General features: G+C 41.9%; 1 protein-coding gene across 5 annotated transcripts in view; it reads right to left on the reverse strand.

Moving 5' to 3' along the window:
- Positions 1–23647, reverse strand: part of SNTG1 (syntrophin gamma 1) — a 305233-nt gene extending 281586 nt beyond the window's left edge. For 2 of the 5 annotated variants that reach the window (XM_061354827.1, XM_061354829.1), the window contains exon 1: positions 23322–23646. The gene's annotated coding sequence lies outside the window, so the exon portion shown is untranslated. Of the gene's footprint in view, positions 1–23321 lie in introns of all 5 variants that reach the window. The other 3 variants (XM_061354830.1, XM_061354826.1, XM_061354828.1) reach the window with 3 other exon arrangements.
- Positions 23648–27343: the final 3696 nt, after the last annotated feature.

Raw genomic sequence — 27343 nt, forward strand, 5'->3', positions numbered from 1 at the left:
TTCCTTTGGTTGGTTGGTTGGTGTTTTTTAAGAGACTCTCAAATTTTCAATATACAGTTCAGCTTCATCAAAATTCAGGAGTTTGCTTTTGGAATCACTGTGTTCCCTGAGCTGCAGGTAAAAAATGGAAGCTGATTCTGCACATAGATCACACCCACTGAAATATGTTTTAGTATTGCATTCATTAAACTGATGTAAAAGTTCCCTGTTGTGTTAGCAGCAACTGTTGAAGTATATGCTGAAAGACAGATAGTTGGGCTTGTTCAGCCTGCAGAAGAGAATGCTCCAGGGAGACCTCAGAGCAGCCTTCCAGTACCTAAAGGGGGGCTACAAGTAAGCTGGATAGGGACTTTTTACAGGGGCATGTAGGGATAGGACAAAGGGGAATGGCTTTCAATTGAAAGAGGGTACATTCAGATTAGATATTAGGAAGAAATTCTTCACTATCACGATGGTGAGTCACTGGCATAGGTTGCCCAGAGAAGCTGTGGCTGCCCCACCCCTGGAAGTGCTCAAGGCGAGGCTGAATGGGGCTTTGAGCAACCTAGTCTAGTTGATGGCAGCAGGGTGAAACTATATGATCTTTAAGATCCCTTCTAACGGAAACTATTATATAATTCTATGATAAAGTCACGGGAATATATTGATTAGCAAACACTATCTTTTAAAGAAATCACAACTTAAATCTTTTTACATTGCTCCATAGAAACCAAAATAACTCTGACAATGTTCAAAGCAACTGATAAAGATTCAGAATACATTTAAAATGGGCTCTAGGGAGTTCTGATAGAGACACTGAAATATTAGGGACCAACACAAACCAGATTCCACTGCATATTCTTTGTAACATACTGAGTTTTCAGACAGCTGCAGTGGTAACCTCCTTCACCTACTCTGTACTCCAGCTCTTTTATGCTGTTTTCAGAACTGAAGACATCCTAACATGTCACCCAGGCTGACTTAACTTTGATTAGCTGGGTTCAAGTGTCTTTGTACTGAGAAACATGTGAAAGCAGTATGAACCCACGTAATATCAAATCTGTCTCTTAGTTAGTTTTTGTTCTTAGAAAGAAGATTAATATTTTGTGAAAGATCATAAATTGTCAAGATGGACTTTTTAAAGAAGCCAGAGTCACACTTTCATTGCAATTTCTCTGCAAATAAATTATTTAGAAGTACAGAATGTCATACAGTAGTACACAGAAGGACACTGGAAAATTTATCATCTTTTGTTTTACTAGCATTGGCAAGAGGTTTTGAATGGACCATGTACAGTATAGCCAGGAAACCCAAAGAATAAGATAAAAGTACAGAAAAATAAATGTTATTTGTGAGGTAAGGTTATTAGCTTACTGTACAAAGAGGTCACACTACCACCACTGATTTATACTCCAGCACAATCGCTTGAATGTATGCAGGAGGCAATCCTTACGTACAACCACCTCGGTGAGGAAGGAAGCCAGGCAGACAGCAGTGAAGTTGGGACCAGCTATGTGCCCTGATACTTTCATTGTTGTGCTAGAGCTGGCTGGATGTGGAGAGCAACACAGACACAGGCACAAACAGCATTATCGCCTGTGGTGTCCCCAGCACAGCTCCTACCAGATGGCTTCCCTTCTGCTTGCATGGTGTGGCTGGGAGGGAAGGACAGTGTCACCACATCCTGGTATCACTGCTCTTTCACCTGCAAACTCAGAGAAACACAGCCACCATCACCTCCTCCTCCTCCACACACAAATTCCTACCTAAAATACAGCCTTTCTAAGTGGCAGCTTTATGTCCCAGTTTCTTTATAATAGTTAGTGCTTGCACTGACCCGTCATGACTGCATCTGTCATCAACGACAGATCAGTAAAAAAGTTACTGATTACAATAACAACTGTAATTAAGAGAACTGAATAAATGGAGCTAAAGCCCTTCTCAGGGAGACACAGCAAGAGAATCTAAGATAATAAAAAAAAAATAAATCACTTTTTATAGCTCACAAGCACCTTAAAAGCAGAGTTTTAATGTTTATTAGACCAGAAGATCTATGGACAGAGACTATCTGATCTAGCTGGGACAAGGAAGTTTTCTTTACAGTTATTAAGCATATTACAGATAAGCATATTACAGCATATTAAGGCTTACCCCTTCTAGTCTTACTGTTCATTGAAGCAAAATGAAGTTCATCTTTCTGATCAGAAAAGTGAAGAAGATCTTACCAAATCTGCAGGCAACAAAATAATTTCCTGGATGGCAGGAGTTTCTTAGTGTGCCGGAAGCACACACCCTCTGTCAAAGGTGGAAGCCTATCATGCATTAGTTCCTACTGTTCACTGTCTCACTGTAAAAATATTCATAGTGCCTACTAAACATAATTTTTCATTGACTGGTTCTATTTTCCACTGTGGTCAGGCTGAAAACAGCTGTTCAATATTCTCTGATGAGATGAAGCTCTCTAATGAGGTTTGTTGCTCACTCTTCCACACTTAATCTGCAAAATAACCACCTGAAATACTGACATTCCATGACATACCAAATAATCGTTTTTCAGCCATGATCATTTTCATGACTGTGAACATCCAAGAGGAAAAAAAGAATGGTATGAAGAGAGAGAGACAATATTAAGTTGTGAGAAATGGGTAAAGGAAGTAAAAGACGTAAGTAAAACCAGCTGCACCAGTAACACCGAAGAAAGTTTAAGAGAGAAAAAAATAGTAACATATCTATGGGTGGAAAGATGGGAAGAGGCAAGAAAAGCATAAATTTTGTTGACAGAATGCAAAATAAAGAGAAACAAGTAATTAAAGAAGGTCTTTATATATAAATGATGTGTGCATGAAGACAGGTAAATATAGATAAACTAGGTATTGCTGATAAAATAACTACCAGAAGAGGAAAACTGCAAAACTCAGAAAATGATGACGCATTAAGTACTACTAGAAGTAAATAAAAAAAAAATAGATGTGGTCAATTATAATGTAAGTACTCCAGGACATCTGAAACTATTCGGGAATAATTGCATGCACTCATAAGGTTTCAGTTCAGAAAGTAACGGTCAGGTGGAAGAACCCCTTCAGTTTAACACGAACAGTGTAAATGTGGAGTTCACTACAGGAAGTAAATTCAGCTCATCCATACTTACTGTTCCAGTGCTTTAGGTGGCATTTTCTTAGTTAAGGCTTCGTTCCTCGATTACAGAAGCTTAATCAACCTCATCAGTCATGAGACCGATTAGAAATATGTTTTATCAGTCCTTACATGGAAAACCGACATCAGGAATAAAACAGATCATGACTTCCTGAAAGGCTGGACCAGATGGTCTTTTGAGATCCCTCCCAACCTGGGCTGTTGCATGATTCTACGATACTTTGGTCTTTGATGCCATTCTGATTGTTCTCAATTTGTAATGGTCCATAGTTCAGAGCAGCATATCTGATATTATAGGCACTGAATACTGTGGCCACATGAGGGCTAAGTACTACTTTTCCAGTGTGATACCTTAATGCCACTTAATAAAGACATTGTTTTCTACATTAATCAATGTTCAGGAACTCATATGAAGAATCCTAATAAATTCCTTCAGTGGAGGACAAAAAAACCCAAACCAAAACAACACACACACACACACACACACACACACACACACACACACACACACACACACACACAAACAACAGAAGGGTTCTGATCAATCTTAATCTGTTTTAGCATGGATTTTTTAAAATGACCAATGTCATATACCAAAAAAATAATTACCCACATCAACCAATGAATGTTCACTATAGTCAAAGATGGTACACTATGCTTGCTTTGTAACAATCTGCTTTGTTTTCTTTTCAAAGAAAATAATTTCCTAACAATTGCAAGGAAAAGGAAAAGGGTAAAACTGTTAAAAATGTTACCACAGTTAATGTAGTTATGATTCAATTTAGTCTTAGTCATTGGCATAATTGTTAGTACGTTCTATCCCTTTAGTCATAAAGCTACCACTGGAAATTATATCACAGCACTTTATACATTCCGTGTAGCTATGTTCTTGGCTTTAGATCCAATGAACTTTTTTCATTGAGCTACAATTTCATTAGATATACCTCACTGTTTTCATTTCTTGTATAAACTTGTCTGCTTGTTTTCCAACTCTAAAGTACTGATTTGTCAGCCCTGGGTAAATGAAAGTTACTTTAGCACAGAGTAACAGTTCTCATTCACTTGGTTGATGCCACCAGATAAAGTAAAATTACTGTTTTTTTCTAGGTGAGTATAAAGCACACTGAGTGGCTAGAAGACGAAAAATGTAAGAAAGAGAAAAAAGATATAACCCAGCAAAATGGGTTACTAATATGTGAAGGCATAAAGGTAATATAAATCCACCAGTGTGTTAGGATTGCACATGAAAAATAAAGTCTTCCTCCCCCCCCAAAAAAAAAGTTTAAATTACATGGATGTGTTTAAAGGATTTTCTGCATACTGATCCTTTTATTTGCTCAGAATTATCATTTAAGATTAATTAAGTCTTGGAATATATGAAGCCTTAGAATACACGGAAAGACTGCATGTGACCACATTCCTCACCTTTCACATTTTCTGCTACAGATTTGCATTCAGTTCTTACATAGCACTCAAACAGCAATGGTAAATCCCATACCTTTCAGATTTCTTTTTGCTCTTTACCCTGACTTGGAAAATATACCTGGATATTCCCCTTCTTTGCACGGTTTATGAAAAGCATCATACTGACACACTTGGTTTTGCACTAATCTTGCAAAAAAAATCCTTTGAGAAATGTTTTTCAGTATTCCGAAGTCTGATTCAGCATAAGGCTTTCAGTATTCCAGGGATCCATAGCATGCATGGACTAGTATTTTGCCAGTAGCACAATTTTACTAGAATTTATCACTGTGAAATTTTAGTCCTTTTTACAGAAAACACATTCAGCTAGACAAGGGTATTTTACACCTTTTGTCTGAGCAGAGAGCATGAATACAGTTTACAACTTGTACCATTTTTTATACCAGTGGGATATTTCTTCCCCAGCTCTAGAGGCAATTTGTTTACATAGTTTAAAAATGCAAGTCTGAATGCTACATTTAATTTTCAGAAGCACTGCGTGAATATTTGAGGATCTGAGTAACACTAGGAACAACTTCTCCCCAAAAATGCAATAGCAATACATAAACTATAATTCGTCTAAATATCCTTGTAATATGTTAAATATGGGGGGGGGGGGGGGGATTAAAACTCAAAAGGGGAAAAATTTGTATTTCCAATCAGTAACCAAAATTATTTCACTATATAACCCCCTTGCCACTGCCACAGGAATGCGAGAGTACACAGTAACTCTTCTTCCTGTGAGAGAGAAGTGTTTACTATTCTCTCAATGACTGGAAATCTGGCATGGGAGACAGAGAGATGTCAAGAGGAAATAAAAAGTTAAAATAGTAATAAATATTTAAACATAACTAGGAGTTCTGGAAGTTTATCCCTGTGCATCTGAATCAGGTTTTAGGGCTTTCAAGTTTACAGCTTCTAAACTCTAAACTGCTTTTATCTGTGAGCCTAGAATTACATGGCAGAAGCTTTTTAGAGTCTCATCCATTCAGTTTGCAAAGTGCCTACTGCCACAGATCACAGCTTCTCTTAGACCATTTGTTGAACATTAAAGTAAATTTCACAGTTCCCCAGACATAATTTTAAAAGTACTCAGACAAATTAATGGAAGCCTGTGTCTCATAACCACAACCATGTTAATAAACTGCACTCCCCAGTTGTATCATAATTACCAATTTGGCCACAATAATCTTTAACTAGGACTCACAATACATTTTCTATAAATACACAATTGTTCTACTCCATGAAATACATCGTATGCAAAACATCCAAAGAGCAACAGAAAACCAAAGGACATGTTGGCATAATTTTCATTTTTTAATTTGATTACCTAGGAAAATGAAGTTGGTTGTGTTACTATGCTGCATGTATATGCCCACACAAGGGTGAACAGGTGAGAAATACCTGCGTTTCTGAACATCAGCAAAAGCCTTTATTAGTTTGCAGTTTTCCCCATACTCAGTTTCATCAAAACAGGTTCATAAAAGTTTTGTGCAAACGCATAGCTGGATAAAAGTTTCCATTATTAATCCTACTGGCAATTAACACACCCACCAGGGATCTGAGCTTTTATGATTGATAGATAACCTACCATCTCAAAATGAAGTGAAGACAAATGAAAGCACTGCTTGCAGAATTACCAACTACTGTGGAGGAGCCAAGGTCCTAGAGTCGTGGGACCAGAGAGCTATTTACACAAACACAATACGTGCAAGACCACAGGGGATTATCCCGTTTAAAGAGAAAACATTTCACAATCCCCAATGCTATGCCAAAATACTGTATTGAAACAATAACTTATTAAGCAAACATGGCCCCAGTAGTGAGGCCATCTGAGTATCAACTACACTTGTTGCCTTACGATAACAAGACAACCGTGGAAGAGAAAGGCAATGGCACTAGAATCTTTGCTAATGAGCACATATAGTGTGCTAGCATAGCAAAATGTAAGTTGTAAGTGGTTTAATGTCTCACATCAGCAACTAATACACCTGCTTGCTGATTCACCCTATAGAATAAGTCAATGAGAAGGTGCTATGGGACAGGCATGATCATGATGGATGGTTCTTCTCTCTCTTTTGTAAAGGGATGACTCTTTTAGGCTGTTACTACTATGCTACTTACACAGCAATTGTCATTCATTCTACATGCAGATGCCTAATACATTACAGGCCTTGCCAGAAGAACATTTGGTAAAAATGGTGAAGTCACAGAATCACAGAGCTGTCTGGGTTGGAAAAGACCTTAAGATCATCTTGTTCCAACCCTCCTGCCATGGGCAGGGATGCCTCACGCTGTACCATGTCACCCAAGGCTTTGTCCAACCTGGCTTTGAACACTGCCAGGGATGAAGCACTCACCACTTCTTTGGGCAACTTGTGCCAAACCTTGTAGAATCATAGAACAGTTAGGGTTGGAAAGGACCTTAAGATCATCTAGTTCCAACCCCCCTGCCATGGGCAGGGACAACTCGCTCTAAACCATATTACCCAAGGCGCTGTCCAACCTGGCCTTGAACACTGCCAGGGATGGAGCATTCACAACCTCCCTGGGCAAACCATTCCAGTGCCTCACCACCCTAACAGGAAAGAATTTCCTCCTTATATCCAATCTAAACTTCCCTTGTTTAAGTTTTAAACCATTTCTCCTTGTCCTATCACTACAGTCCCTAATGAAGAGCCCATCCCCAGCATCCCTACAGGCCCCCTTCAGATACTGGAAGGTTGCTATGAGGTCTCCATGCAGCCTTCTCTTCTCCAGGCTGAACAGCCCCAACTTTCTCAACCCATCTTCATACAGTAGGTGCTCCAGTCCCCGATCACCCTCGTGGCCCTCCTCTGGACTTGTTCCAAAAGTTCCATGTCCTTTTTATGTTGAGGACACCAGAACTGCTCACAGTACTCCAAGTGAGGTCTCACGAGAGCAGAATAAAGGGGAAGGATCACCTCCTTCAACCTGCTGGTCACACTCATTTTGATGCAGCCCCGGATACGGTTGGCTTTCTGGGCTGCAAGCACACACTGAAGCCGGCTCATGTTCATTTTCTCATTGACCAGCACCCCCAAGTCCTTCTCCACAGGGCTGCTCTGAATCTCTTCTCTGCCCAGCCTGTAGCTGTGCCTGGGATTGCTCCGACCCAGGTGTAGGACCTTGCACTTGGCATGCTTAAACTTCATGAGGTTGGCATCAGCCCACATCACAAGCGTGTCAAGGTCCCTCTGGATGCCATTCCTTCCCTCCAGCGTATCAACCGAACCACACAGCCTGGTGTCATCGGCAAACTTGCTGTGGGCGCACTCAATCCCACTGTCCATGTCAGTGACAAAGATGTTAAACAAGACCAGTCCCAGGGCCGATTCCTGAGGGAGACCACTCGCCCTTGGTCTCCTCCCGGACATTGAGCCATTGACCACAACTCTTTGTGTGCAGCCATCCAGCCAGTTCTTTATCCACCAAGTGGTCCATTCATCAAACTGATGTCTCTCCAATTTAGAGACAAGAATGTTGTGTGAGACAGTGTCGAATGCTTTACACAAATCCAGGTAGATGACATCAACTGCTCTACCCCTGTCCATCAGTTCTGTAGCCCCACCATAAAAGGCCACCAAATTGGTCACGCAGGATTTCCCCTTAGTGAAGCCATGATGGCTGTCACCAAGCACCTCCTTGTTTTTCATGTCCCTTAGCATGCTTTCCAGGAGAATCTGCTCCATGGTTTTGTCGGGCACAGAGGTGAAACTGACTGGTCTGTCATTCCCCGGGTCATCCATTTTCCCCTTCTTGAAAATGGGGGTTATATTTCCCTTTTTCCAGTCGTCGGGAACTTCACCTGACTACCATGATTTTTCAAATATGATGGCCAGCGGCTTAGCAACTTCATTTGCCAGCTCCTTCAGCACCCGTGGATGGATTTCATCAGGACTCATGCACTTGTGTACGTTCAGATTTTTAAGATGGTCTCGAACCAATTCCTCTCCTACAGTGGACCCAAGGTCTTCATTCTCACAGTCCCTGTGTCTGCCTTCCAAGACTTGGGTGGTGCAGTCAGAGCCTTTGCCAGAGAAGACCAAGGCAAAGAAGTCATTCAGAACCTCAGCTTTCTCCAAATCCTGTGTAGCTAGTTCACCTGAGAGCTTCCTGAGGGGGCCTACGTTCTCCGTAATCTGTTTTTTATTTGCTATGTACCTGTAGAATCCCTTCCTGTTATCCTTAATATCCCTAGCAAAGTTTAATTCTAACTGGGCCTTAGCTTTCCTAACCTAGTCTCTAGCTTCCCGGACAATAACCCTGTACTCTTCCCAGGCCACCTGTCCTTGCTTCCACTTTCTAGAAGACTCCTTTTTCATTTGAATTTTCCTCAGGAGATCCTTATCCATCCAAGGAGGTCTCCTGGCCCTCCTGCTGCACTTCCAGGTAATCTGCCTTTGTCTGTTATGTACTGCCTTAAGGCAGATGTCTAAAAAGATTCACATAAAGCATCTGCAATTTCACTGAAGAAATGTATATTAAATAGTTTTAAGTTAACCAGCCAAGCATAGTTATTGAAACAAGAAATACTATTTTCATGCTGTGTGCCAGGATATATACACAACAGCATGCATTAAGTAGATTCAATTATTGGATTAGCAGGACAAAAATGGGAAAAAAAAGAGGCAAAAAATCAGTTATTCAAGAATGAGGCATTAAGACCTCACTGAATTACATAAAACTATTCATACAAAACTATTCAAAATGAACCACTGAAAAAACTTCTTGTTTAGGTTTGAAATCAGTTCCAGATGGAAACCATCTGCAAGCATCCTAGTAGAAGATGATAACTGAACATTATAAAAGCAGATTTTCAAGCAAAGCATTTTTACTTTCATATGAGACAAGAAAAAATACGTATTACGGAAATTTCAAGGGACAGAACAGCAATTCAGACAGTGGTGGACAGGTGGTAAGAACAAAAACCTCAACAAGCTGCTAAATACAGCATCTAATGCTTGGCTTTCCTAAGCAAACCCTTAAAAACAAAGAGAAAGCTTCAGTTTGATGTGAGAGAGGAAGAACCAGCAGAGGCTGGTGAACAGATTTTAACAGGCTAGAAAAATGATCCTCACTTATAGCTCTGAATAGGTTTGAGGAGGGTACACAGCATGAGAAAGATTATCTGAAAGAGGTCAATCCCTGTACAAGCACAGGCCACCACGTACTTTAGCACAGAATCACAGAATGATAGAATAGTTTGGATTGGAAGCGTCCTTCAAAGGTCATCTAGTCCAACCCCACTGTAACAAGCAGGGACATCTTCAACTAGATGAGGTTGCCCAGAACCACATCCAGCCTGGCCTTGCATGTCTCCAGGGATAGCGCATTTACCACCTCTCTGGGTGACCTTTGCCAGTAATCCACCATCCTCATTTTAAACATTTTTTAATTCATGTCTAGCCTGAATCTCCCCTTTTTTAGTTTAAAACCGTTACCCCTTGTCCTATCACAGCAGGGCCTGATAAAAATTTCTCCCCATCTTTCTTATAGGCCCCTCTTAAGAATTGAAAGGAGCAACAATGTCTCCCCACAGTCTTCTCCAGGCTGAACCACCCCAGCCCTCTCAGCCTTTTCTTGTAGGAGAGGTACTTTTCTGATCATATCTGTGGCCCTCCTCTGGACTCTCTCCAACAGGTCCATACCTTTCCTGTACTGAGGACTCCTGAGCTGGATGCAGTACTGCAGGTGGGGAGTATGTAAGTGTAAAAGATGCCTCAAGAACATCTAGCTACGTAATGCGGCCACTGTCACCATCAAAGACAGTTTTACTACAGATTTCCAGTTTACAGGGCTATAAGGCTAATAATCACTATCTTATTTAATATAGATATTTATCTTTTACAAGCACACAATATACGTGTATGTTAGAAACATACACTTTCAAGAAACATACACTATAAAGAATAAAACAGAAATAATGTAGGGGAAAATCACAGATGTGAAGCTCTAGCTAGAGACCATCCTCAAAAATATTAAAATGAGCTGCTCTCAGATTACCAATTTTAGCATCCCTTCAGGGAAAAGTCGTCAGAAAAGCAAAAATTAAGCCTTACGGCAATTTAAGAGAAATATATTCTCTGTGCATATGTGTCAGTAACCAGAAATAGAAACAGATGTTATACCTGAAGTTTTGCAGATGAATTGACAGCAGCCTTTGTAACTCAAGTCACTTTTACCTTTATCATGATGGCACCTTGTACCTCAGAGTAAGATGCCATCTGTGCTCACTGCTATACAAGTGAACAACAAAGAAACATTCTCCACTTACCACTTCTTGCTTGAATTATGTAATTTTACATCACCGTATCATGTCGTTATAGGATTGTTATGCTGAAAAATTTCACAGGTTTCCAGCAAGTCACTGAACTATGAATCCAATAGTAAGCATGACTAATTGTATACTCTCCTGGAAGCTTCGTGGGGCACCTAAAGGTGCTCTTTGACATAAGCAACCATCTACAGCAGGTCCACTGTCCAGTCTTTGTAAATAAAAAGGGTGCCACTATAAAAATCTCCAATATATCTCTTCCATCGTCTTTTAACAGAAGCAGTCCAACAAGGCCCCAGATACCAGCTAGCTACTCAGATGGAAGGGACCATCATTGTAAATCATTTCACACTTTCAGAAGCTGCCTTGCATACTTCAGTAAATCAAATAAATGAAAACTGAGCTTGTAGTAGAAGTACATCCTCTCTGTGGCTGAGGAAGGCAGAGCCGATTCAGTCGCACATCTTGCCTGTCATGGTTGTACAAAACACCTGCACTCTTGCAGGCTGCTAGGGAAAGCAACAGTACGACTGCCATGAGGATTATCCCAAGAACCACTTATCTATACAGAGAACAACAGTTTCTCCCTCCCAGCAGCTACACATCTGAGGAGTCTTCTGATTATCCTTCAGTTTAGATATCTGTTGCATGTAATGCATCAAGTTAAGCATCACTCTGGAGATTTGACTTGCAGACTGTAGAGGGACAGTCAGCCTAAACTGAAGGCTGAATGCACAGGTGTTACTGGTATATACAGAGAGAACATCCCATATGTGCGCTCACTATGCTGAATCTGTTTGCATAGTCAAAAACTCAAAAGGTCAAACTCTGTCCTAATCTGCATCCCAAATGTGCCCCAGTACTATGAAAACAATTGGCTTGTATAAGAGATGGTGATTTTTATGTCTAGTGTTAATCTGCGGTACTTTAAAGCATGTTTTCATGCTGTTTTTCATAATTTCTAAATACAAGAGTATATCTCAGATGGAGGGTGTTAAAAAAATCTTTCAACTAAAGATGATATTTCCGTAATTATACCTTCTTTTTAAGCTAACAAAAAGCTTTGACAAACAAACAGATGGGTGTTTTTGGCTAAAACCATAGGTTTTGAAAACAGAACAGGCCAGTTTATACAATCATAAATATAGGTTACTACTACAGATGTATATTTTTAAAAATAAAGGACTAGCCTTTGCTGCAGTAGCATCTCCAGCTATATATTTACATGCCATAAATCTGCAGAAAGAGACATTTAGCTGTAATTGCAAAACTTCAAAGGACTATGTGTTTTTTGTGAGCTTTTGTGCAGAGGTTTTTCCAGCACTATAAATGCACTAGAAATTCTATATGTAAGATAATCTAAAATACTTCTTGCCATCCAGAAAACACAACTCTGCTGCCATAAAATGAGGAATGTAAGTTAATATTGTGTATCATTTTGCAACTAGAGTAATACTGGCACTTGATCCATAAAAGCAGCCTCTTTTTCATCTACTTTCTCTGAGCAGAATTAGTATTTAGAAAGCTCACAATCTCAATTTTACACTTTTACAGTTGCCTTTAGAGGTGGTTACAGCCATTTGTTCCAGCTTTACCTGCTGGAAAGGAAGGTGCCCAGATAATTTTCCTAAGGAAATAAGAGTTGTGAAATGAGGTCCATAACTCCTCTTAGTCTCCGCAGACTTCTGAGCATTGTAGAGTCTACTATAAGGACTTGTGTGCGTGTATGAAGTCCAGTTTATGGAAGCATTTATCTTGAGCAAGAGATACATGTACATACATGTAAGGCAGAGCAAAAAGGAAGAGAAATCCTGATGATGCTGCTTTTGCATCTTGCCTAACATGGGACAACCTGAGGACCTCACCAATTTCCATTTTGCTTCTTGTGCACTAAGAGGACAATCTCAGATAGCCTGAAGAACCAGAGCATCTCAACTACATCCCCAAATGGTCCCACAGAAGTGAGTGGTCTGTCTAAGGATGCACAGGAGGTCCCGCTTTAAATGCAGGGAACTTAAGAGGACTTTTGGAGAACACTGACACACATATAGTCTTTTCCAGATATTTCTCATATGGACAGCAAACATACTTCTGGCAGAACTCTTCTACATGAGTAGCAGGTCTTTATTTCAAGGACATAATTCTGAGTATTACTGAACAACTGCAGTCTTGAGAAGCAGCACTTTCCCTTCAAGAACACGGACAGCTCTCTCACCAAACATCTTGCTTTTGTTGTTGCAGTTCTCTCTCTGCCTTGTCTAGAAATGAAACTATTCACTTTTTCTTTTTCAAGGTCATACATATCTTCTTATTATCGCAGCATAAAGAATGCAAAAACAAACCCAGTGTATTTTTCTGCCATCTTTAATACAGTGTATTTAGAGGTTTATGATCCCAGTTACTGACCTCAAACTTACAGTCCTGCTGCCATAAAAGAACTGTATAGAAGGCACACTGCTATATACACATGGTGGTCAGTACTACCATGCAGTAGGTACCAGGGAAAGCATTATGTCACTTCATGCTCCCGAGAGTAAAAAGTAGCAAAAAAATATCCATCGGGAAAACAGCAGAATTCCCTGTATGTATCCCTAAACACCTTCTATCATTCTCTCTAATGAACAACTGTATATGAATGAACATCTTATCTACATCTTACAACACTTACAACTTAAAATATAGCACTTTAACAGCTTGTCGTTCTATCTGCTGAATGTCTTTGCTAACGCTCTTCGTAACACATTGTAAGCCATTAAAAGCTTCTGCTCTACTTGGCAAACATTTCAGTGACATTAAGAAAGTCTTATTTAAATTAATTCTCTTTAGAAAAAAGTAGGGGAAAATGCCTATAGGTTTCTTTATGCTCTCAGGTGTTCAGATAAAGAGAATACCTCCTGGCTTCACCACAGTACGCATAGTTAGGGTGATAAATTCCCATTAAAGGTAGGGTCTCTCCCTGCATAAAAAAGTTATCATTTCCAAGTTCAGTAGTTGCACCAAGTCTTCTCCTAAGGAAGTATATATGGGTAGAGTTCACCTCCATATGCAGGTTCCTGTGATCTTCTGTAACAAGTTATTGTAGCTTGTCCCTTCAGTACTAGAAAGAGCCTGCTAAGTCTCAGAATACTTCTCAAATAAGCACTTCAGATCAGGTCTTAACCTTTCCCTAAGGCTGCTCAGTAGAAAACATATTTGATTGTTCTCTGACACACTTTTTTAGTATAGACAGGCATCCTGTTTCTCTATAACGTTTAAAAATATAAACACCTCCTGAAACTAAACACATAATAAAACCATCAAAAGGCATTCCTGTTTGAATCTACAGTGGAAAACACTACTGCAAGAAAAGTTTGCTAGAAAATAATATAATGTGGTGAAGAAGGCGCCATATTATGAGGACTGCCTCCTGCGAAAGTGTTGGTCTGTATCAACTAGAGAAAAACTCTTCCCTAAAGCACTACATCATGCAACCCTAAACTCTGCTGGGTGTCAGGAGCTTAGCAGGAAGCTGTACCAGCCTGTAAATTCCTTAAATCCACTCTCCTAGGTGCAAAAGCTTCACAGGAGCTTGTCCAGATCACTCAACTGGATTTAGCACCTACACAAAAAGTCTGTCTTGAAACTACTGGTTTCACAAGGCTGAAATAAAGAGCTAACAAAAATGCCACAAGAGTCTTTCTCCACTGCTGCAACATTGACATCTCATACTCTCTTCCACACATTTCAGACACAAAGCCTGGAGGCCTGAGGCAGCAGAGATGCAGGTCAATTGCTCAATGACCTTCTCAGAACTGGATGGGCTCCCCCTATGCTGGCCATTCAGCCACACTGGACAGAACTCTCTTTTCTCTCCATTTTAACAAAGTATATATTCAAGGATCAGATTCTTTGATATTTACAACATTTCCTGAGTTTTACCATCATCTCCAAACATGATGCTCTTGTCTAACAAGAATCTGAGGGATCTTTCTAAACAACAGACTTCTTCTTTAACCAGCGATACAACTAATGCATGTGTTTGTTAGTATCTTTCCTGCTCTGCAGAATTTCCCATCTTACTTTTGATAAAAAGCAGCAGGCATACAGGAATTATTTTAAGATCATGAACTTTGACACATTATCAGTTTTTTTAGAGATAATATTCAATACAGCAACAACACAACAGTGCAAATCTCATGAAGATCAACAAGGCCAAGTGCAAAGTCCTGCACCTGGGTCGGGGCAATCCCAAATACAAGCACAGGCCGGGCAGAGACTGGATTGAGAGCAGACTTGAGAAGAACTTGGGGGTGCTGGCAGATGAAAAGCTCAACAAGTACACAGCATTGTGTGCTTGCAGCCCAGAAAGCCAACCAGATGCTGGGCTGCATCTAGAGGAGCATAGCTCAGAATCACAAAGGATGTGATTCTGCCACTCTGTTTTCATGAGACCCCAGCTGGAGTACTGTGTTCAGTTCAGGGCTGGAGCACCTCTCCTATGAAGCTAGGCTGAGAGAGTTTGGCTTGCTCAGCCTGGAGAAGAGAAGGCTCCAGAGAGACCTTACAGTAGCCTTCCAGTACCTGAAAGAGGGCCTAAAAGAAATACAAGGGCATGTAGGGATAGGACAAGGGGGAATGGCTTTAAATTTGAAGAGGGAGAATTAGATTAAACATTGGGAAGAAATTTTTCATGATGAGGGTGGTAAGACACTGGTACACAGGTCGCCCAGGGAAGTTGCAGATGCCCCATCCCGTTAAGTGTTCAAGGCCAGGTTAGACAGTGCTTTGAGCAGCCTGGGCCAGTGGAAGGTGTCCATGCCCATGTCAGTAGGGGTGGAACTAAATGATCTTTAAGATCTCTTCCCACCCAAACCATTCTATGGTTCTCTGATTCTATGACAGAGAGACTGATTGGACCAAACAGGCTTTCTACTCTTCCCCAAATGTTGCAAAATAAGGTCTAGAGAGTAATAGCCTCTACCCTAAATCTATTCTGCTGTATGTTCAAACAATATCATAAATCCCTTATTTCCTTGCAGAAAACAATAAAATTGTATCATGCCGAATTCCTACTTTTAGGCAAAAATGAGCTGATGCCTTTCAAGGCTGATGCCTGAAAATACACTTAAAAATAGTAAGACTTATGTTGGTAAATACTGAAAAAAATAGGTGTCTATACAACGTATGAACTTAACAGGAAGGGTTCGGTTAATTTCAGTAGATGTTGGATGATGCTCTTGTAATTTGCTGAAAGGCAACTGGCCTTCAAGTATAGTTTTTTTTTCCATTTCTCAAAATGCTTTTTTTTCACAAAAAAGGATGTCTTTGCTATAGTTAGACAACTTTAGCTAATACATGATAGCAAAGAGTGAACTATAAAAGTAAAGATCAAGCCTGATTTCAAAGGGGGAAAGTAATGGACTCAGTCCTGTAAACTGTAAAAAGATTAATAGTGTATATTAAAGAGTGCATAAAGATTAACAGATGCTGTACACAGACACACAGAAGCAGAACACAAAAAAAACCTAGTCTCAGAGTTGAGAAAACAACTGAATGCAAATAATGAAAATAATGGTTGCAATTAACCTCGAGATTTCCATTTCAGGAAGAAATATTGTAATATCATTAAGAGGCTAAAAAGAGGCAGTAAGAGGTATATTGAAGGGATATGTTGTGCAGGAGCAAAGTGATAAATAGCAATATCAAGTCACTGTTAACACTGGATTTACCAATCAAAGCACGCAGTGAATACTCATACAGTCCATCACCCATAGACAGGAAGCTTTAGGGGCATTTTAAACTAACAAGAAAACTTTGCAAACTTGAACAGCATACAGAACATGGATAATAACAACATAAAGCATAACAACATAAAAGTATGTGTAACTACTGATCGGTAAGATCAGCTGCCGCTTAGTAGGTTACATAGGTTATATAATGTAGTGAAGAGGACAGATGCTGTATAAAACAGATTAATAAACTGAAATGTAAACAATTTTAATGAAGACATCCCAAGAAAATAGTCCAGGGAACCTCACAGCTGCACAGACAGCAACCTGTGGACAGAGGCATGTGATGAATTGTTACTACAGATACTTAAGAATTAATTAGCTGAAAGACTAATGACATGATGTAGAAAGAAATTCTCTACTTGTGTATTCAATTATCCAGGAGGTCCTTTCTAATCTCAGTGAGCAAAAGAAAAATGAGAGGTGATAATCATCAGATGCCATCATGATTCCTACGTCCTTTGCTTGGAAACATCTAACACAGTTACAGCAGGCTTCCTCCAGTAAAATTCCTTCACGAATGCCACTGGGTTTGACAGAGAAGTTGCTTCAGCTGGAAAAGTAAGAGAGTAGCTATTTTTGCACTTACATTAACAGAGTTGCTTAGTTTGCGTACAGGGAGCCCTGCCACTAACTGCCCCCTTGGCAGTGGCCAATCATGCTACATTCATCACACGTTAACCGCTCCAGCTCCTTGCAATTGCAGCCCCAGTTTGCTTTTATATCTGTTCCTCCCGGTTACTAAAGCCTAACGCCGATTTTGAAAAGACTGCTTTTTATTATGTATTACATTCTGTGTGCATAAAGTTGCTTCATATAAAAGCAAACCACATAACCCACAGAATGAGAATATAAGCACTCCAAACACTAAAACCCATAGAGACACAGATCTGGTGCTCATTTTTACTCAAAATCTGTCTTCAGTGAAGGGCTCTACACATGCATCACTGTGTGTTTTGTTACATGGTGGCAACTGTTCTGCATGGACTAAACCCTTATATTGCCACATAAATGTCTGCCATTTACTAACCGATTGAAACAGTTGTGTGAAGAACTGTATGTGAATTCTGCTGCATTCAGGAACATACAGCTGCGATACCAACCAGTAATGGATACAGGCAGACAGCTGTGTCTGATAAAACCTAGAGCTGCGAGGCAACTGTAGAGCCAATGATCTTCCCCTCCTTTTTCACTTGAAAAAAACCTGATTAGCATAGATTAGTTCTCAAAGGCTGTTTATAATATGTACGAAATGATAGTAGAGAGAGCAGAGAGTTCTCTTACAAGCATAATTCTAATGGCTTTACTCCTTTAGGGGTCAAAAGCAAGCCAAAGAAAATCAATATCCATTTGTGTTGCAGAAGCTGAAACATACAGTAGTTCATTATTCACAACAGTTAAAATAATCAAAAAATTTTGCCATAGAGAGAAATTAGAGCAAGCAATCTCATATAAATTTGAATGAAGATAAATCCAGAAATAGCAAAGCGTTTCATGAAAAGGATCTCAGAAAGATCTCTGTAATTAGGAATAAATCTTTAAATTACAGTAAATATTAACAACTAAACTATATATGAATATAAAATTTTGAGAGTATTTCCAAGATCATAGTGTTGTACCTGTTGATATCAGTGACATTTTTACACTAAATCTAAATTCAATAAAAATGCAAAATGATCTTTAAACCAAGAAAGAATCAGAGGGTAGGACTACTACCACTCATCAGATTCTGGCATCTGTACAGAACGATTTCAACGTATCTTTAGTTTTTGAAAGAAATGGGAAGAAAAATGAATGTCATAAACAGTACTCCCATTCTTACCTCTTTATGGATAGCTGTATTCCTTTAAATGAATTTAATACAATAGGTGGAGGGAAAAAGGCATGTGTTCTGTTTTATTCAAAGAGCCTTTTCTCACAGTTAATTGTAAGTCTATTTAAATAATTTGACCAAAAGCAATATAAAATTTTCTTAAAGAGTCTTTTCTCCCACCTTCAACAGCAAGCCCAGTACACTTCCCACTGTTTGAAAAAGTACACTGAAAATGAAAATAAACATATAACAAACCCAGACTTTAGAATAAATTAATGAATAAACTGTTCCTCCACCAATAGCATTATCTCAGGAGCTCCAAGCAACAAACAGTTCAGAAGTGCTTGATGTCATCAGCTTTAAAATCATACCTTTGAACCAAAATGTCACCCAGCCAGGGAAGGAACACACAAATCTAACAGCAAGTAACAAATACTTCATAAGAAAAAAAATAAAATAAAAAAAGAAAAACCAACATTTTTGAGGTGCGATCTAGATGATAACTATATGCAGAATAATCAACTAAGCCAACAATCAACTGCACTCGGAGCATCTCTGAAGCCCTGAGTTCTTTCACAGACTCAGTATCTGTGCCAGTATTAAAGCAGTAGAACATCAGTGACTTTACCCCAACCACATCTCACACAGGAATTTCAATGGCTGTTGAAAAGCACCCTGTGATCACCAGTGTGGGACTTTTGCTCTGCTCCAGGGCTGTTCCATTCCAGGAACATCCACTTCCTCCTTCAGGGCAGGACTATTCAGCTGTGTTCAGCTCCTGACACGGGAGACCTCCTGTTTTTCACAGCAGAAGGCACAGCACAGCCTTCCACAAAACCTTATTGTTCTGTCTCTTATTGTTACAGTCATTCTGAATACCTGAGTGTCACAGCAAACCTTCTCCAGCAGTATCATTATACATATGTAACTCTAATCTACTCTTACTCTCACATTAGTATCACAACGAAGAACATTTAGGGTTTGGTCCAACACCACCCAACATAAATTGAAGAACAAATGATGAAATTAAACTCATCCCAAACACTCTCCTTGATTAGTTCCCCTTTATTCAATACTTTAATAAACTGTAGAGAGCAAGTCCCCAGGAAACAACCCAGCCCTTGGCTGCTGCACCTCCAAACTCATCACGTAACTGAACGTTCCACCTCTTTTGGCCAACTTGAGCTAATTACTGAAGATCAGGCTCAGAGACCCAAACAACAGTGACAGCAACATCTAAAGTGCACAGTGGAAAAAAGCTTTGTTTCCATATCACGTAGGATATGGTAAGGAGCAGACACATCATCCACTAAATCAGTCTCTTGAGATAGACAATAATTTTTCCCATGAATAATTAAATATACATGTGAATTTCACTGGTTGTGTCTCCACTGCACTCCCTCGTGTTGATTAGAGCTGTATCTCTGAGGGATGATCTGTTTTAGTTTTGTGGGGGGTTTTAACATGTACTTTCTCTCCTTCCTCTGATCTGCAACAGGAGAGCAGAAAATTTAGGCTGGCCACAACGACAGTAAGGCTTTCTGACTCTTCCAGTTATGGTAGGTAAAACTCAGGGCAAACACAGAAGGTCAGCTGTGTAATCATGCTGAGCCAATGTCACAGCATACTGACAGAGGTACACCTTGATGCAGCAGACTCAAACTGGGATTCAAGCGACTCACATTCCGTCTTTTCCCTGGAAACCTGAACCAAAAGCACAGCCATAAGAAAGGCCAAGCAAGACTACATATGAAATCCATTTGACATTTCTTACCATTCACTACAACTCTTTCAAACAATGCATGCAAGCAGACCTGGAAATGCCCACCAGTAAGAAATACTGACAGCATCACAGTTTTCCTAGTAGCTCAGGCACAAGGACCAGTGCTGAATTATGAGCATGAAGAAACGGTACGTACTTGAGTACTGCAGAGGGAAGAACTCAGAGCAGACTACAGCTCTTGTTTGTTTGTCTTAATATTGAATTTAAGATGAATACATAGAAATGACACACTCAACTGAGTTTGGCTAACTATGAAAACCACGCTTAGCTGTTGATACGTTTAATTTTGCTTACAGGTCTTTCTGTCTGTTTATGAAAGTTATGCCTGACAGCCAAGTAGCATGTCTGAGCAAATGTGAAAAAAAATCAGATAAGAAACATAATCTCTGAGCTTGTCCCGAAATTTCTGAATCAAGCCAACATCTTATCTATTAAAGAGATTTGCATAGTTTTAAAACCATGCTTCTGCTATGAAGTCACATACACTGTACTTTAGAAATCCACATCTGAAAGATATAAGCAAACTGGGATATCGAACATTGAAGAGGATACCAGAACAGCCCTACAGCGAACTGTATGATGGCCACTCTTGATTCTTTTAAATTAAGAACGACACAGATTTTAAACCACAGAATAAATATGCAAAAAGGCTTTCTGAAAAGTACCATGTAAAAGATAAAGAAAATATGTGAAGATAAAGAGTTTTGATCAGTATTTTAGAAGTCGTCATTTTTACTTATATCCTTAAAGATCTCAGCTCTTACCTTTCTCTTTCTTCTCAAGTTTGTAACAGGAAAAGAAACGTTTATTTTTTCTATCAGACCCTGTGAAAACTTGGTTCTTCAGACATGTAACAGAGTGAAAAGCTGCCTGTAAGTGAAAATCTAGAGCACCATGTTCTTTAATTCAGTGATGGGGACCTTCATTAGATTATCTCATAGCTATGGGATAAGATACAGCAAAAGCCTAATGATAAATCATTAAATTGTGTTTTCTTCCTCTCCAGGCAAAGAGCAAGTATAGCATTAGATTAGTTTGAAGGACTAAAAAGAAAACAGCTCTGTAACAGGCTTCAGAAGTGACAAAGCTAATACAGTTTTTAAACCCCATTTACTTATATAATCAGGTATAAGCAGTTACTTATGGTAATTGTGGAAACCTCAAATGTAATATATAGCCTGAATGAATTCCAGATCAGTGCATGCTTCAGGGTTTTATCATCTCGCTTGCACATGCCTAGTGAAAGCCTGCCACTCTGCAACCGAAGAAGGAATTACTACAGTAAAGCCACAGGCAGACTTTGCTAAAAGCTGTACTTTTTTTTATATGACACACAAGCAGCTAGCTGAGTGTTTTAAGTAATGAATAAGTTTGCATCCCACTGTCTAGCAACAGTGACTCTAATTGTGCTTCGCTGCATCTTCAGAGAGTCAGAAATATGAACCACAGGAACACTCTCAGTAAACTGTGCTGAAACAAATGACACTCCCCTCAGTCAGCTTACCCACAGTGATCCCCATCCACCATTACCAGAAAGGCTTACTTTTATCTTTCTGCTATAAACCTGAGTTAGTCACACCTACATTGTACTGACATCCCAACATCTTTTAATCTTATTATGCCAATATTGCATCTATGTAAGAATGTGTATTTCAGTGCATAAAAAGATCTCTTGCTGCTGACAAATCAAAGTGCATTAACCTGGGCAGCTCTGAGATTGTCACGCACACCCACACACCCCTTTCGTTAAAAGACCTCATTGATTAGAAATTGAAATATCCAAAACTCAACAAACATTTCACGCACAGTGACAGTTCTGTAGGAGCATATGCTCCCAACATTGCAACTTACACTTTTACCACTATCAGGAAGTAATTTTCCCCACCTTATCTCCCCCACACACACCATTCCCAGTGCCCCTTCTTGAAAGTACCACATTCGCTGGAACGCCCACGTTCACGTTCACGTCCACTAGTTGACTGAGCTCTTAGCGGAATGTCAGAGCTTAGCTACAGGTCTCTGTAAATGCTCTTATTCTGTGCTGCTTTCACGTTAGAACACAACATACATCAAGGTCACTGTAAAAGATTGTAGTTTTCAGGCTGATACAGGAGACACCAAAGAAATCAATAAGAGCAAACTTAATTAAATGCTGTCTGAAGTTCTGTCTTCACCCACACCTGCCCAGAATTCACATCTCTATCCCTTGCGTTAAAGAGACAGGTGTTTCATAGATACGGGGAGTCCAGCTGCCTAGCTTATGTGCTATCAGTGCTGAAAGGTGAACAGGAGAATTCATTCTTTGCACTATGACAGGTCTGCTCTGAGCTCTCTGAGTTTTTAGCAAGAGATTACAGCCCCATGGGCCTCCTCCTTTGAAGTGGAGCTCCTCCGAGAGCAGAATTAGTCCCCTGCCTGCAATCTGTGCTCCATATACTGAAATAAATCATAGTCAACTTTTTGTTTCATGGCAATGTCAAGTACAGCAATAAATACCCACAAGCTAAAACTATTCAAACAAACAAGGCTGGACAAACCATAGCCTCGCAGCAACAGCATCTCAAAGGAAATCACTAGGTAGGGCACAAGAAAGTTAAAGGCATAAATATCAAAACTCTGGGTTCACTAGCGTAATCCTTTCAAATGGGTCGGAAAGGCTAACACCCTGCCTCTCTCCTGCAAGAAGCACTGATATAAAGCAATTAAGAGTCTTCTACAATTGTTACACCTCAGCACAAAAAGAAAGACATTTTATATTAACGCCTATTAGAAGACATCACCTCTCCCAGCTGCAAGTGGAAGAAGCACTGGGACACGGCGCTTCCTTCCCGGCCACCACCCCGGAGCACCGCACCGGCGAGATGCCCGCGGCGGACTGGCGGAGTTGGAGCGGGGCTCCCCGCAATCCCAGCCACCAACCTTCCGCACTCAAACGCCTGAAAATTGCCGTTGGCGCCGCCGATCACCCTGCCTCCAAACCAGGAGCGGGCCGGCGGTAGCTGCATTTTAAAAGTCACTCGCGACGAAGGTAATGCAGAGAAAGGAGAGAGGCAGAGAAGCACTTACTTGCCTGCGCACCACGGCCGGACGACCTCCTCTCAGCTGGTGAATCGCCGTGCCGCTCGTCCTCCCGGACCGCTCCGCGCTATTGCCCAAATATTTCCACAAGGCGCCGGCACATCGCCGGGTTCAGCCGGAGCGCTCCGGGAGTGCGGCCGCCGCCGCCCCCAGCCCGGTGCCCATAGTGCCACCGCAGCCCCGGCAACTCGCGCCCCTTCCCGACGGCCTCCGGCTAACACGGCATCGCACCCGAGCCGCCGCCGCGCCGAGGGGGAGCGTGGGGCTCCCTGCGCCCTTCCCGGAGACGGAGCGGGGGCGGCGGGCGGGGGAGTGCGGTGAGGCAGCGCCGCCCCTCCGCGGCGGGGAGCGGCCAGGCGAGGCGAGGGGAGGCGAGGCGGGGCGCCGCCGCCACCGCGGCCGTAGCCAGCCGCGGTGATGCCGGCCCCGCCCGGGACCCCGCCTGCCCCACGCTCGCCGCTCCCGGAGAGCTCCGTAACGCCGCCCCGCTGCAGCCGCCCCGGGATCCGGTGACGCGCAGCCCTCCCCCAGGCCGGCCCCCGTGGCGAAGCGGGGCGAGCGGGCGGTGAGGCGGGGCGCTGCGGTGCGTCCCGCAGGGGGCCGCTACCGGCCGGCAGTCGGGGAGCGCTCCCGGCCTCGGCGCTGCTGGCGCCCCTGGAGCTGCCGACCCGCAAGGGGGAGGCGGCGTCCCCCGAGGCCGCAGAGAGTGCGTTTGGCTGCGGAGCCCAGTACCCCGGTCCTGGGGCTCTGCGGCTGTCGGCTCTCCCCGTATCTAAGCGGTAAAGTTGTGTCCGTGCCCCCCCCCGTCTCCCCCCCTCCGCCTCAGAGGTCCTCCGTTTCTGCTTAACTTCTCCGGCTGCCGGTTCTCCTGGCCGCGACTGGGTCCAGGGACGACGCACACCGACCCCCGTGCTCGTAAGAAATTAGGTGCTGGTTTTACCACTTTGTCAGGCTGCGGCTCGGGCGCGATCTCCTCCTCTTCGAATTCCCCATCCCGTCCCGTCTCCCTGGGCCGCGGTTCTGCGGCGAGCCCCGCTCCTACGGGCTACGTCGGACAAGGAGCAAAATGGGTGAGGCATGCTCCCATGTGCCTCCCTAAAGCCCCTGCGAGCCCTCGCCTAGGAGCGTCCCGGATACCCTGCCGGGGAGCAGCGCTGAAAGTGATACGGTATAACGTTTCGGTGAGATAAACACACACACACACACACACATATATATATGTGCAAACATTATGTATGTGCACAGACCCGACATGCAGAGGCCGGTGAGGGGCGGCTGCCTCGGGACAGCCAGCTCTCCTCTGGGGTCGGGGGCCGCCAGGCGCCAACTCGGCTCCGCGCAGGCTGCGGGGAAGAAGGTGGTGACCGACTGCCGCGGGAAGAGGGAGAAGGATGGAGTCCGCGGGGAGCCGCCGTCTCTCGGCAAGGCGCTCCTCCGCGCTGCGTGAGGGCGCAGGGACCCCGCGTTGGGCCGGGAGGCGGGCCGGGCCGCCGCTGTGGGGAGCTGCGGGTGCTGCACGAAACAGGGCCGGTGCTGCTGCACGGTGTTGGGCAGAGCCGCCCCGTCTGGGTGCTGCGGTTGGACTGAAGATGGGGGGAGCTGCCGTGGCCTCTGTCGCATCCTCTGGGGCCCGTTTTAGCTCTTGGAAATGTTTTTTTTTTGTGGTCAGGCTGAGGATTTTGTGGTCAATCATGGAGGATTAAAAGACCCGTAAAAGGAGATTGAGCTTTTGCTTCTCTGTGTCTCCTCTGCCAGCTCTTTTCCTTTCCACTCGTTTAGTCTGCTTGGAATGAAAAGTAATTTTCATATGTGTCTTACAGTTAAGGGGCCCTCTTCCACCGAGCTGGTGCAAACAAAAATGTTTCTGTTCCTTATGAATTCCTTTTATAAATACTAACTTCAATAACATGCAGCAAGACATTAAAGGGGAAAAGGATTTAAAAGGCAGGTTCATGCAAGCTAAATAATAGAGTTGCTGTGGAGAGTACAGTTAACTGTGGAGTTGATAAATGCATGAGAATATGCAGTGATAGGTTACATGCCTAATTGAACAGATTTGTACTTCAGTTCTTATCTAGAAATACAGATCCTTATTTCTCCTTGTTTCTTAATACTGATTAATGTTAACAGAGCTCTTGATAGCTATAAGCTAACCAAGTTATCTGCCCTATTGTGGTTCTAGCACAAGATTGAATCGTTTCAGCTGACAGTTCTCCTGACACGACTGAAAAAATAAATTATTACAACTATACAGGTATTAGCACTAAGATGATTGAAATGCATGTCTGAGAATTGAAAGAAGTGAAATGTAGTGAACCAAAACCTATTCAAACACAGAAGTGGTACAGTAGCCCTCCTTGCTCATGCCCTGCTGAGAAAGTCGTCACAGCCACAGAGAGTACAGTTTTTAAATAAAGTGGAAAAAATAGTATTCTATGATTTTTAAGTACTCTGGATAGAGCCAGTTCCACATTCAAATTCCAACAGGGACAACCTCCTTGTTCGAAGTATTGAAGGCACCTTCGCACAGCACTTGCAAACCTGGGTATAGATTAATTGGTACATACAGTGTTCCTCCACCTGTAAGAAGCTTAGTCTAGAGAAGACTTAGAGGGGATCTCATTAATGCATATAAATACTTCAAAGGAGGGTTCCAGGAGGATGCTGCCAGACTCTTTTCAGTGGAGCCCAGTGACAGGATGAGGAGCAATGGCCATAAACTAAGACACAGGAAGTTTCACCTCAACATGAGGAAGAACTTCTTTGTGTTGAGGGTGGCAGAGCACTGAAACAGGCTGCCCAGGGAAGTCGTGGAGTCTCCTTCTCTGGAGACATTGAAATCCCACCTGGATGCATTCCTGTGTAACCTGCCTTGCCTTGCCCGAAGGGTTGGACCAGGTGATCTCCCAGAGACGCCTTCTGACCCTAATGATGCTGTGAGTCTGCAATTCTCTGAAGTTCTGTCATCCTTCATAGAGACCTCTCCATTTTTAATTTGTGTGACAATGAAGAGTAGGATAGTTCAAGCATTATTTCGTTTTCACAAGAGAAAGTTGTTATAATTTTCAAGTTGGGATCTCTCAAACTGTTCCTATGTTCATTAGACTACATGTGTTAGTTACAGGTTTCGTTAGCAGTAAGAGAATGCTGAAGATGAACTCTACCAAAAAAAAAAAAGAAAAGGTGAAAACAGTGCATAATCCTTTAAATCATTATCAAACTGATGCCACATGGTTTTATGAAGTGTGACTGCCAGTTCTACACACAATTAGAATTTTAATTTAGTGTTGTATTTTTGCTTCAAGCAGCACAAACACAAGATTTATACAGAAATCAGATTTCAGGTAAGCTTACCATGTAGTTAAGAACATGAAGCAACACTTAAAGTCAGAGTGTGTGAGCCATAATTGTTTTTGTGTAGTATGTCCAACACTAAATAAGAGATTTTGCGTAATTACGCTGATAGCATGTTGGCTTCTGTTGTAGGTTCTGCAACTTCAGCAGACTGGCACCACTAAAGTCACCAAGAAGGATAGAGTGACAAATGAGGGACACCATTAAGAAATGGAAGAAATAGAGGCTAAGCATGAAGGTAAAGGCGCATTGTTTTAAAAAGATGGGAGTGAAAGGAAGAATGTCACCCAACAAGAGAGCAGGTGACATCCTTTGTAAAACTGTATTGACTGCCTATCTGCAATAGGTCATTTGTATTCTTTTGCCTTGGCAAAATTATTACAGCACCCAATCTCTTTTCTTCTAGTTACAGTTCATTTTAATTGCAGGCAGCAATTCTGACATTTGGCAGCTGAATGCTGGTGCATCTGTCACACATAAGCTTCCCTGTGAAAGAGCTAGGAAACTAAGAGCAGAGAACTAGGCCTTTGAAAAGTGCATAGGTGTTGTGCTTTAAGCCCAGCTGGCAATAAGAACCACACAGCCGTTCGAGCACACACCCCCACTTCCTCCCCCTGCTTCCTGAGGGATGGGAAGGAAAATCGAAAGAATGTAAC

The sequence above is a fragment of the Neopsephotus bourkii genome, unplaced genomic scaffold (assembly GCF_033783945.1).
Source record: "Neopsephotus bourkii isolate Nb327-2 ecotype Australia unplaced genomic scaffold, CSIRO-AGI_Nbou_v1 NB_753, whole genome shotgun sequence".
Classification (NCBI taxonomy): Eukaryota; Metazoa; Chordata; class Aves; order Psittaciformes; family Psittacidae; genus Neopsephotus; species Neopsephotus bourkii.